Raw genomic sequence first — 10,770 nt, 5'->3', positions numbered from 1 at the left:
ATCTAACCCCACCTTTCTCATTATGTGCTCCGTATACAAGTTAAATAGGCAAGGAGACAGTATACAGCCTTGCCGAACTCCTTTCTCAATTTTGAACCAATCAGTGATTCCATGCCCGGCTCTCACTGTTGCTTCTTGACCTACATATTGGTTTCTCAAGAGACAAATAAGAGACAGGATTACAGAATACAAAACATTCAGATAGTAGGGCTGAAGCTGGGATTAATCTAGTGGCCAAACTGTGGCTCTCCAGATGTCCATGGACTATAATTCCCATGAGCCCCCGCCCGTATTTGCCTCATTTGCAGAGCTATCCTAAACCGCGTTGCATCCTCCTCTGTCCATTGGTCAACTGTGCCTCTGCTTAGGAGGGGGTTGTTAAGGTGTGTTTTAAGGTTTTTAAATTTGTGGCATTTTCCATTCAGACCTTCTTTTCTGGAAAAAAGAGGCAACTGTTTACCCACCCGAAAAGTTGCAGTCCTCGAATGTCTACCCAAATTACATTCCCATTCCACATTTCTTCTGGCAGATTTTCCAGGATTAGGGTAACTTAAGGAAGCTAGATTCAGTTGGCTAGCCATGCTGGTCTGAAGCAGCAGAACAAAGGTCCTCTGCCACCTTTAAGACCAACAAAGAAGCTTTTGTCTGCATGCTACTTAGACAGAAAGCTGATATTCATTCATTCATTCAAGTGGTTGACTGCCACCCACAACAACCCCATTTGGCCCAACCAGTTTGGCCCCCATCCCATAAATATGTTGTAGTGGCTAGATATTTCAATATAATATATAGAAGTTATTAGAAATATTCAGATGTTTTTAAGGGGTTACTTTTGGAGGAGGGGTCACGTAGATCTTCCCTGCCCTGGTGTCAACCAAACACCTGATGGAAGAGCTCCATCTTGCAGGCCTTGCAGAACTGTGATCGTTCCAACAGGGCCCTCAGCTCTTCCGGGAGCTCATTCCACCAGATAGGGGCCAGGATCAAAACGAAGGAAACAGTTCATTACAAGTCAGTAATGAAAAACAACTACTTTTGCATGCATTTCTAATGCTAACAGTTCAGTCCCTGAAATGTACAGAGAAATTTTGGCCTTGACAATAGTTTATAGAAGTTGCTTATAGAGAAAGCATTTCTTTGAAGCCTTCTCTGGAAACAGCACAGCTCCACCTAGTGAGAAAACTTGGCTACAGCTTAGGACACAATTCATAGAACACTTTTTAGGAACAGCCCAATAACACACATTGTAACTGCACAGTCTCTCATTCAAGTACTAACCAGGGTTGACCCTGCTTAGCTTCTGAGATCTGCAGAGATGGGGCTAACTTAGACCACCTAGGCTAGGGTAGGGATACATAGTAATATCTAAAATGGTGAGTTCCCGTAGACCAGGGGAAGTCAAACTGCAGCCCTCCAGATGTCCATGGACTACAATTCCCATTCGCTGGCAGGGGCTCATAGGAATTGTAGTCCATGGACATCTGGAGGGCCGCAGTTTGACTACCCCTGCTTTAGACTCTACATTTTGCCACCACTGTGTGTTACACCAAAACTGATTCATTCAGTTAGGGCCTGCATTTTCACATGACCACATCAACGGCCCCTTTCTGCTTGACGTTTCAGTTCAGCCAGCAGAGACAGGTCAATTAACAATTTTCAGCTATAGCAACATGTCAGATGCAAATAAGTATATGTAATTGGCAAATTGCTGCAGTTTTAAAAGGGCAAGGGATACATAGTTGAATGCTATAGTGATATACCAATTGCCCCCTTTTTAATAGCTGGGGGAAACCCTCCAGTGGAGAGAGGGAGGGGATTGGTGCAAGGGAAATGGTACTGATGTGAGTGTGGCCTGCAAAAATGCACCCCTTCCCATGCTTTGACCGGATGTGTAAAAGTCTCCATCCTGGGGCTTCCAGAGAGTACCCAAGAAAACAAGGGATGCTTTGATATTCATCTGGCAGCCCAGTGCCTTCAGGCAATTGGGTAGCTACAACAGCTGTGCTGCTGGGTTTCTCTTTTCAGGCCATAATTTAAGATTATGCCAATTACTGTCCATTCTGTAACCCAACTTTGCCTCCAGAGCCAATGGAACGCTTTCTTTTGTATTCTCTCCTTCTCTTTTTTTTCCTGTAAGAGTTTTATTTCCTTCAACCTTTATTACAGCATTTTTTTTTTTGGGGGGGGGGGACAGGAATCAAAACAATCCCTTTAATTTTTTAACGGCTTTTGTGGCACCCTCTATACCATGGTGCCACTATGGCTCCCTCTGACAGCCCACCCTCTGCTCTACCCTTCGGTGTAGCAGCCATTCTAATTAACAAGCGGTTCTTTAGATAATCGTATTTGCCTCTGTAATCCTGATTAAAATGTCCATACTACCAGTGACTGATACCAGGTGACTAAAACCCAATTTCATTAGGGAGAGCTGGATTCTTTCCTCCTCCTCTCCCCCCCCCCCCACCTTGCACAGCCCCCGGAAATTTGCTATAAGTAATACAGTTAATAAGTCTGTGAGAACTTGGAAAGTAATTATTAAGCTCCTGCGAGTTCTGAGCCCTTCCAGCAGCTGCAGTATTTGTTGTGTCAAAACTACTGTTTTATAAAATAAATCTACAAAATATGGATGGGGGGGGGGGAGAGATACACTACCGTCACCTTGAGCCTGTAGGAATTATTTTTAATTTTTAATAAGATGTTTAGGTTCTACAAAATTAGGTCTTGGAGTGGCTGACATAAAGATATACAAACAAGCTACTACAAAAAAAAGCAACTGTACACAAAACACAACCACTGAGTACGTGTAGGTGTTGTTGATCTGGGGGTGAAGCCGCTTAACTTGTTTTTCTAGCTTCTTGAAAGGCTGGTCAGAGGGATGGCTGGTGGGGATTCAGCGGGTTCTGTTTTGGAAAAATGTCTTCTGATCCCGGTTTCCTCATCAGTTTTCTGTCAAGACTTCAGTCCCAGTTCTGGAACACGTGAGCTTGGGGAATTGTCATTCAGGGCTACAACATGGAAACTGGTGTTGATGAGAATGTACATTGTTCAGTTCTGGAACACGTGAGCTTGGTGAATTGTCATTCAGGGCTACAACATGGAAACTGGTGTTGATGAGAATGTACATTGTTCAGTTCTGGAACACGTGAGCTTGGTGAATTGTCATTCAGGGCTACAACATGGAAACTGGTGTTGATGAGAATGTACATTGTTCAGTTCTGGAACACGTGAGCTTGGGGAATTGTCATTCAGGGCTACAACATGGAAACTGGTGTTGATGAGAATATACATTGTTCAGACTAGCCACATTATAAGGTAGAAGGGGTGGGAAGGGGAGTGGCCCTGAGTAGGTGTGTTCACTGCTATGCTTCCCAACCATATTCTGCACCATCACACCTTTTCTGAGGGTTCTCTAAGCCTGAAGAATGTTTCAGAGGTTTCTCAATGGTAAGAAAGGCTGCTCTGTCTGCTACATTGAACCATTGACATCTATCAACATCCCAAGGGAACATGGGTGGGCTGTACCATGTCTTACTGTATCTGCACAACTTGAGATCTCCAGTGTTTCATGAAGCCCCAAGCATAAGTGACACTGGTGACCCAGGCCATTTGACCTGATACACTTTGGAATTCAAGCTGAGGCCTGCAAACTTTTATTTTTCCTTACTTCATTTATAGTCCACTTTTCTCACTGAGACTCAAGGTGGAATATTCAGTTTAAAACCATGTGATAGGAATACAGGAAGCAACCTGAACAGCCCAGGCTGGCCAAACTTGGGAGTGAAGCAGGATTGGCCATGGCTGGTATTTGGATGGGTGACTGTCAAGGAAGTTCAGGGCAATGACAAAACACCTCTGCTTATCTTGTGCCTTGCAAATCCCATGAGGGCTTGCCATCAGCTGGTTCCCACTTGATGGCACTTAGTTATTAACAGGAATGCACAGTACAACAAGCAGTGCGATAAAAAACAGTATAATACATACATTCACAGCCAAAATAGTACAGAAGTGGGATCAGCTGCCTAAGGAAGTGGCTGGAAAGATGTTTATCAAGGAGGCTTTAAGTTGATCCTGCACTGAGCACGGGGCTGGACTACTAGATGGCCTGAATGGCCCCTTCCAACTCTATGATTCTGTACCATAAAGCAGACTTGTGACATTTCAGAACCTTCTAGATAACTCAACAGCCGCCAATAAGCACCACCACTGAGAGCCAGTTTGGTGTAGTGGTTAAGAGTGCGGACTTCTAATCTGGCATGCCGGGTTCGATTCTGCACTCCCCCACATGCAGCCAGCTGGGTGACCTTGGGCTCACCACAGCACTGATAAAGCTATTCTGACTGAGCAGTAATATCAGGGCTCTCTCAGCCTCACCCACCCCACAGGGTGTCTGTTGTGGGGAAAGGAAAGGGAAAGCGACTGTAAGCCGCTCTGAGCCTCTTTCGGGTAGGGAAAAGCAGCATATAAGAACCAACTCTTCTTCTTTCTTCTTCTGTTTTTAGCAGAATCCCTCTAGTTTTGTTGGCACATGCCCTATTCTTCACAGGGACCACTCTGCCCATATTCTTGAACCCACCAATTTGGCCTTGTGAAATTAAGGGTTCCAACCTCCCTATGGCACCTGGAAATCAACTCCTACTGCAGTTGATGTCCAGCTGACCGAGATCAGTTCCCCTGGAAAACAAGGGCTGCTTTGGAAGATGGATTTTATACCATTAACATCGTGCTGAGGTTCCTCCCCTTCCCAAACCTGCCCTCCCCTGACTCTTCACCCCACCAAACTCTAGGCTTTCTCCAACCCAGAGCTGGCAACCTTATATGAAGTGGGTGCTTTATTTCTGAACCCAGCTGGAAGGGCCATGATAGAAATTAGGTGCAGAGCAGAATACAGTAGTCAACCTCAGTGACAGCAAGCAAGAAGACCGTGTTGTACCCAACTAGAAGATAAAGCACCAGTGTGTCTTTTCAGCTACAATTTGCTTCTCAAAATGACTCCTTTTTGCTTTGGGCCCCAGATTATTGTTCACATTATAAATATGCATGCACCAGCATCATTTCTGCCATGTTCTGGGAGACAGAGTACGTTTTAAAAGGTGCTCATGAAGCTACTTATTAACTTCCTTCAGATCTCATGTTTCTCATGGAAGAGCTAAGAAGCTGAATGACTAAGGAGGTAGCTGTGTTTCTACAGGCTAGAAGCAGGTGTGAAGCCTCCCTGACATTTCCAAGACATGTCTTTTGCATTTCATGCAAAGCTACAGTGCCTCCAGCACAGGATAATGTGATGTACAGCATTCAGTGGCCACGATAGCTTCTGAAGTTGTTGTTTTCCTTGGTACGGGAAGTCAGGGGACTTCTAAACCACTACAGGGATGGTTAGCCATTGCCTGCCTCTGCATCACAGCCCTAATATTCCTTGGTAGTTTCCCTTCCAAGAACTAAGCAGGGATGACCCTGTTTAGCTCCCAAGGTCTGACAAGATCAGGCAAAGCTGGGCTGTCCAGGTCAGGGCTCACCTCACCTTGCAAGATTCCATAGTTCAAAACATATATTCTCCTCGTCAGCTCATATATGGGAAATCAGCTGAGATGGAAGAAAAGTGCTGGAATTAACTCAACACATTAAGGTAACAAAATGTCATTATTTGCCCTTGCAGCAAAGAAAATAAGGGCCAAAGTGGTGGTGCTGAGAGCAAATACCTAGAATTGCTATAGGATGGGTGGACATATGTAATCTGGAAATGTTTTTATGATATTATTATCTGAGATTGCACATTCTCTTATTTACTTTTGTATTTCTGATTTGAAATGTTTTAAATCCTTTTATATTTTCCTTTTGTATTGTAATGGCCTATGGCTACATGCAATAAAATCTGACTTGACATTAAGGTAAAGTGTAGGATGTCACAGAGATTAACTCCACTTGCCCACATGCTTTATTTTAGTAAATTTTTTTAAAAAATAGACCCTCACAATCTCTTTGTGAGGATCTTGGGAAAGGAGGAAATGCTCACTAAGATTACATGATTTTATGTGCCTGCTATGCAAGTGAGCATTGACAGGGCCATCCTAAACGCTGTTGCACCCTCCTAACCCCAGTGACTTCAGTAGTTTTAGAAGGGTGTGGCCATGTTTTAGGACTGCACTGTTAATTGCCAATGGAACAGAAGTGTGTTTTCCCTTGATTGAGATTTAGGAGGGAGGATCCTTTGGGTAATCCTTGAGAATTTCATCACAGTTAGGTGGGGAGAGATACACCAGTTACTTGTATGGAAATGGCTCTCAGGTAGATCTCCTAATAAGACTAGCCTTCATTCCAGTATCAATGTACCTGACTCGGGTTTTTATAATGACAACCAGACCTTGTTGTATGTGTGTGTGTGTGTGTGTGTGTGTATATCCTTCTCAGAAGAGAATTTGTTCAAACCCAATATGTAGTCTCTCTGAGATCAAATAGATTTTTTTCCAGTGGTGGGAAAATCAGATCTAATCCTATCTGCCACCCTGCAAAGCATGGCCTATATGAGGAATTCAACCTTTGTGCAAGATTTTGCAATAATTAATTCCCTTACATCTGATATCATTATGACCGTTTATGCACTGGGAACTTCACTGCCCCAGCTCCCATGGAGGAGCACAAATCGGGGATGAATGAGGCGTACCGGACCAAATGCTCCCCCGTGTGGGTGCAGGAAGGGGTAGGGCAACCAGCCACAGCTAAAACTCCAGCATGCAGCCCGACATGAAACCTCCAGTGCGTAAACGGTCAATGAATTACAAAGTAGTTATTTTATAGGAGCTCTGTTAGATGCTTATGATGTATTAATATATCATGTTAGTATATATTTTGACTAATTATATATAGTTTTGTGTATGTACTGTTCTCATGTACTGAAAACCTGATTATCAGGGCGATAAACATGCAGTAAAGTTACAGTTTTCTTCCTACAAATGCATTATGTTAATGTCGGCCTTCTCCCTAAGAATGTATTGGGAAGACTTCAATGAACTTAGAAGAGTGTAGCTCTGTTTAGGATTGCATTATAAATTCAACTTTATATGTACCACCACTTGGAGTTTGCAACAAACCAAACCTGGAATATTTACCACCTGGAGGCTGGCAACCTTAGTTCTACTGCAGACAAACATGGTTACCCTCTATTTCAAAGAGCATCATAAATAATCATATTATAAAAACTGTTTTAAAAGTATTCCGTACTGGAAGAGGTCAGAAAGATTGTGTGGGTGCAGGCAGGCATGCTTGCGTGTGTGTGTTTGGTGCAAACTATGTTTAAAGAAAGGAGTTTTCTTAATCCGCTGTCTGGTACACGTTTCATTCAAGGTACAACAAAATTGCTACGTGGCACAAAATAATGAATGGCTAGTGGAGCAACCACAGGCTCTCCTCATCTTTCGGAATGCTCTCCAGTAGTCAGATAGGTCTGACTAGTCCATGCATTCTACAGGACTGCCTAGCATGCAGGACTGTGAAACTTGTAGCGGTCCAAGTCTGCCATCTCTTGGAATTCTAGAGCAGTGCACAGAGCTATTCAAAGGAAATGCTTGACTTGCTAGGTTGGTGATTAAAGCCAACAAAATGAAACTAGAGACTCCTTGGCCCAGACACAATATTGAGAAGGAGGAGGAGGAGGAGGAGGAGGAAGAAGCTGAGAAAGTTCTGAGAGAACTGTGACTGGCCTAAAATCACCCAGCAGGCTTCATGGGGGGAATCCAATCCAGTTCACCAGGTTAGAGTCTTAACCACCATACCATGCTGGAATGACGAAGGAGGTAGCTGCTCAATGTTACCTAGAGCAGGGGTAGTCAACCTGTGGTCTTCCAGATGTCCATGGACTACAATTTCCATGAGCCCCTGCCAGCATTCGCTCATGGGAATTGTAGTCCAGGGACATCTGGAGGACCACAGGTTGACTACCCCTGACCTAGAGGAGCATCCACACTGTGAAGCATCTAAAGCAGGGGGGTCAAACAAAAGGACTGGGGACCAGAGCCTCCCAATCCTTCCCAATTCATGTGTGGCCCATGAGCAACTGGTGCAAGGGAGGGAACAGGAGACTGCTCAGTGGGGACAGAACCATTCTGAATGTGGCTTCAACATGGTGGAACAACCTTTCCTGCAGCAGTCAGGCAGAACTCCTGCACTTCATGGACAGCTCACTGGTACGCTGGATACCACTACAGCTGCATTCATACCTGCTGCCCAGGAATGCTGGCCTGGGTGGCTGCAGGGGTCAGTGATTGCATGTGGGGGGTTCAGACAATCCTCTGGTATTTTGCGGGCTTGGTACTTTGCGGCAGCTGTGTTTTGGGCCATGGGTGCATTCTCTGGCAGTTTCTTCCACACATTAGAGGCCTAGTTCTGAGTTGGTGGCTAGGCCTCCCTCCCCCATGGGCCATCAGGCATTTGGGGACATTTTGTCAGATCTGGCCTGTGAGCAACTTGTTCGAAGGAAGGCAGGGGTCTGCTCTGGGGGACTGCATGCATGCAGTGAGGGGTGCGTGGTCGAAGCTGTCAAGAAATAGAAAGGAAATGGCTAGCGGAAAGGATTATGAGTCTGAAGTAAAATAGTGTGGGGGAATGGCAGTGAAAGTGGAGACGGAGTTGTTGTGTTTTGTTTTGTTTTCCCCTTCCACCTCCTCCAACTGCAGCTCAGTGAGGATTAGTGAAATCACTAAATGGGAGGCAGGGCCAAGTAGCCCACGCTGCCACCACCACACCAAATAGCAATCATGAGGGGGGTTGGCAGTTTGGACAGGGCAAACAGGGGAGAGAGAGGAGGAAGAGGGCCAGCACATGGACTGGGAGGGAACTGGGCTGTCTTGCATGTGTCACTCTGTGGGAAAAGATGTCCCGGGCTCAGGAACAAGTGGAGGAGTGAAGAGAAAAGGGGGAGTGGCTGTCATCGCCACCCATCTGAACAGCCATGGACCCAGGAGGCAGAATGACTGTGAGGGAGGGTGGAGGACAAAGAGCTCACTTCCCTCCCACACCTGTTCTGAGCCCATGAAGGAGAAGGGATTACTGCAGAACAAAAAGCACTTGCTCAAGGTCGCATAAACGGCCTGTCCATCAAACTTTTCCCTCAGCCCTGCAGCTTCTGTGAGAAATGCAAGCGAGTTGAGAACTGGCCCTGGTGTCATCTGTGGGACCCAGGTTCACATTTGCTCCCTTTTTTCCCGAATCATTACCTTGTCCTGCAGACCCTCAGAGGTAGGACAGGAGAAGAGAGGAAACAGAGACAGATCGTAGCCATTTTCCACTGCTAAGACTAGATGCATGGGGATTTTCTCAGGTTTATAAGAAGTGCCTTTTCTGTCCATAGCCTCAATCTCTGGATTTAAGTATCCACAGTTCTAGCCACATTGAGAATTAGTTATTCATTGATGAATGAGCGCATGCTCAGAAGCATACATACTGTCAGACAGGGTTGAACTTAATTATGAGTAATAGCTTCTAGACTAACTGAAACTAGACATTTGTTTTTCTGCTCTCGCTATGACACCGCCTACTCAAGAAGCAAATTCTCTATTGCAAAAAGAGGAGGAACCCTAGAAATAATATAAAATTTAGTGCCATTTTCTTCCCAGTGTTCTCACTTGCCATTGTAGACATTAAAGAGAAAAGACTCAAACAAGAAAGGAGCAAAGGACATAAGGAGAAAAGGTTATAGAAAACAGCAGATAATGAATTTGGTAAGGAAGGGATTAACTGGTTTATTTCCCAGTCATCTATGCAGCTGCTCCTTTGGCAAGATGGACAAAACCTGCACATTCCTCCTTAAATCTCCACAATGAAAAGGTCCCAAAAATGAAAATCAAACTTGGGGATTCAGGAAGAATACACAGCATATTGGGGGGGGGGGGGTTATTGCCTACATACGACCCCTACCTATGTGCCTGTGATTCCTATGCTTTCAGTCATAACTGATATACTTTCCATCAATGCATCTGATGCTTTTTAAAAACCTATTAAGTAAGCATCAGGCAGGGTGCACTTATAGCCCGACAAAATACATTTGGAGGAACATATTCCAATAGCCACTCATAATCCCCATTAAGGAAGATTGTGAGTCCCTCCTCTGTTACTCTCCAATGAAGTCAACCAAGTGCTCCTGGGTTGCCAGTTGCTGTCACACAGCTGGGGGGGGGGATATCAGCCAGCCAGCGCGGTGGAGGAGGATGCTACCTGCTGCTCTGGGCATTGCAGGTTCAGTAGCAGAGGACACTGGCAGCTGCTGTGGACGCTAGCAGTCATGGGAGCCTAGGATCAAGAGATTCATTCATTTATTTATAATTTCACTTAGAAGACCATCCCTCTTGGCCCAGCTGAGAGATAAGGACTCCAGTAGCTGCTCCAGACCCAACCAACACCATGGCAGACATCAGCTGCTGCTCTTCTGTGTCTGAACGCTATGGCAGCTGACACCAGGAGCCGTTGTGAGCCTGGGGGTGACAGCAGATGATGCTGGGTGCTGGGCTCTCAGTTTGATCGTAAGATCTGAAGCCTCGCTGACTTATTAATGGGGGGTATGGGATTCCCCAATGAGCCTCAGTCCCTTGTTCCCACTAATCAGCATGCTTCCTACCTTTATTAATTCGCTTTAAAGCAAGCCAAGATCATAGTCTCAATCTTGAAGTTCCGGAAGTTGTTCTTCCAAAAACCAGAATCTATCCAAAGTGAAGTAATGCTATAATTGCTGTCTCTGCCCATCCTGCCCTTACCGGTCATTGCTTACCAATGCTGACCATAGCC

The sequence above is a fragment of the Paroedura picta genome, chromosome 7 (genome assembly GCF_049243985.1).
Source record: "Paroedura picta isolate Pp20150507F chromosome 7, Ppicta_v3.0, whole genome shotgun sequence".
NCBI classification, from domain to species: domain Eukaryota; kingdom Metazoa; phylum Chordata; class Lepidosauria; order Squamata; family Gekkonidae; genus Paroedura; species Paroedura picta.
Note: the sequence above shows the minus strand (reverse complement) of the source record.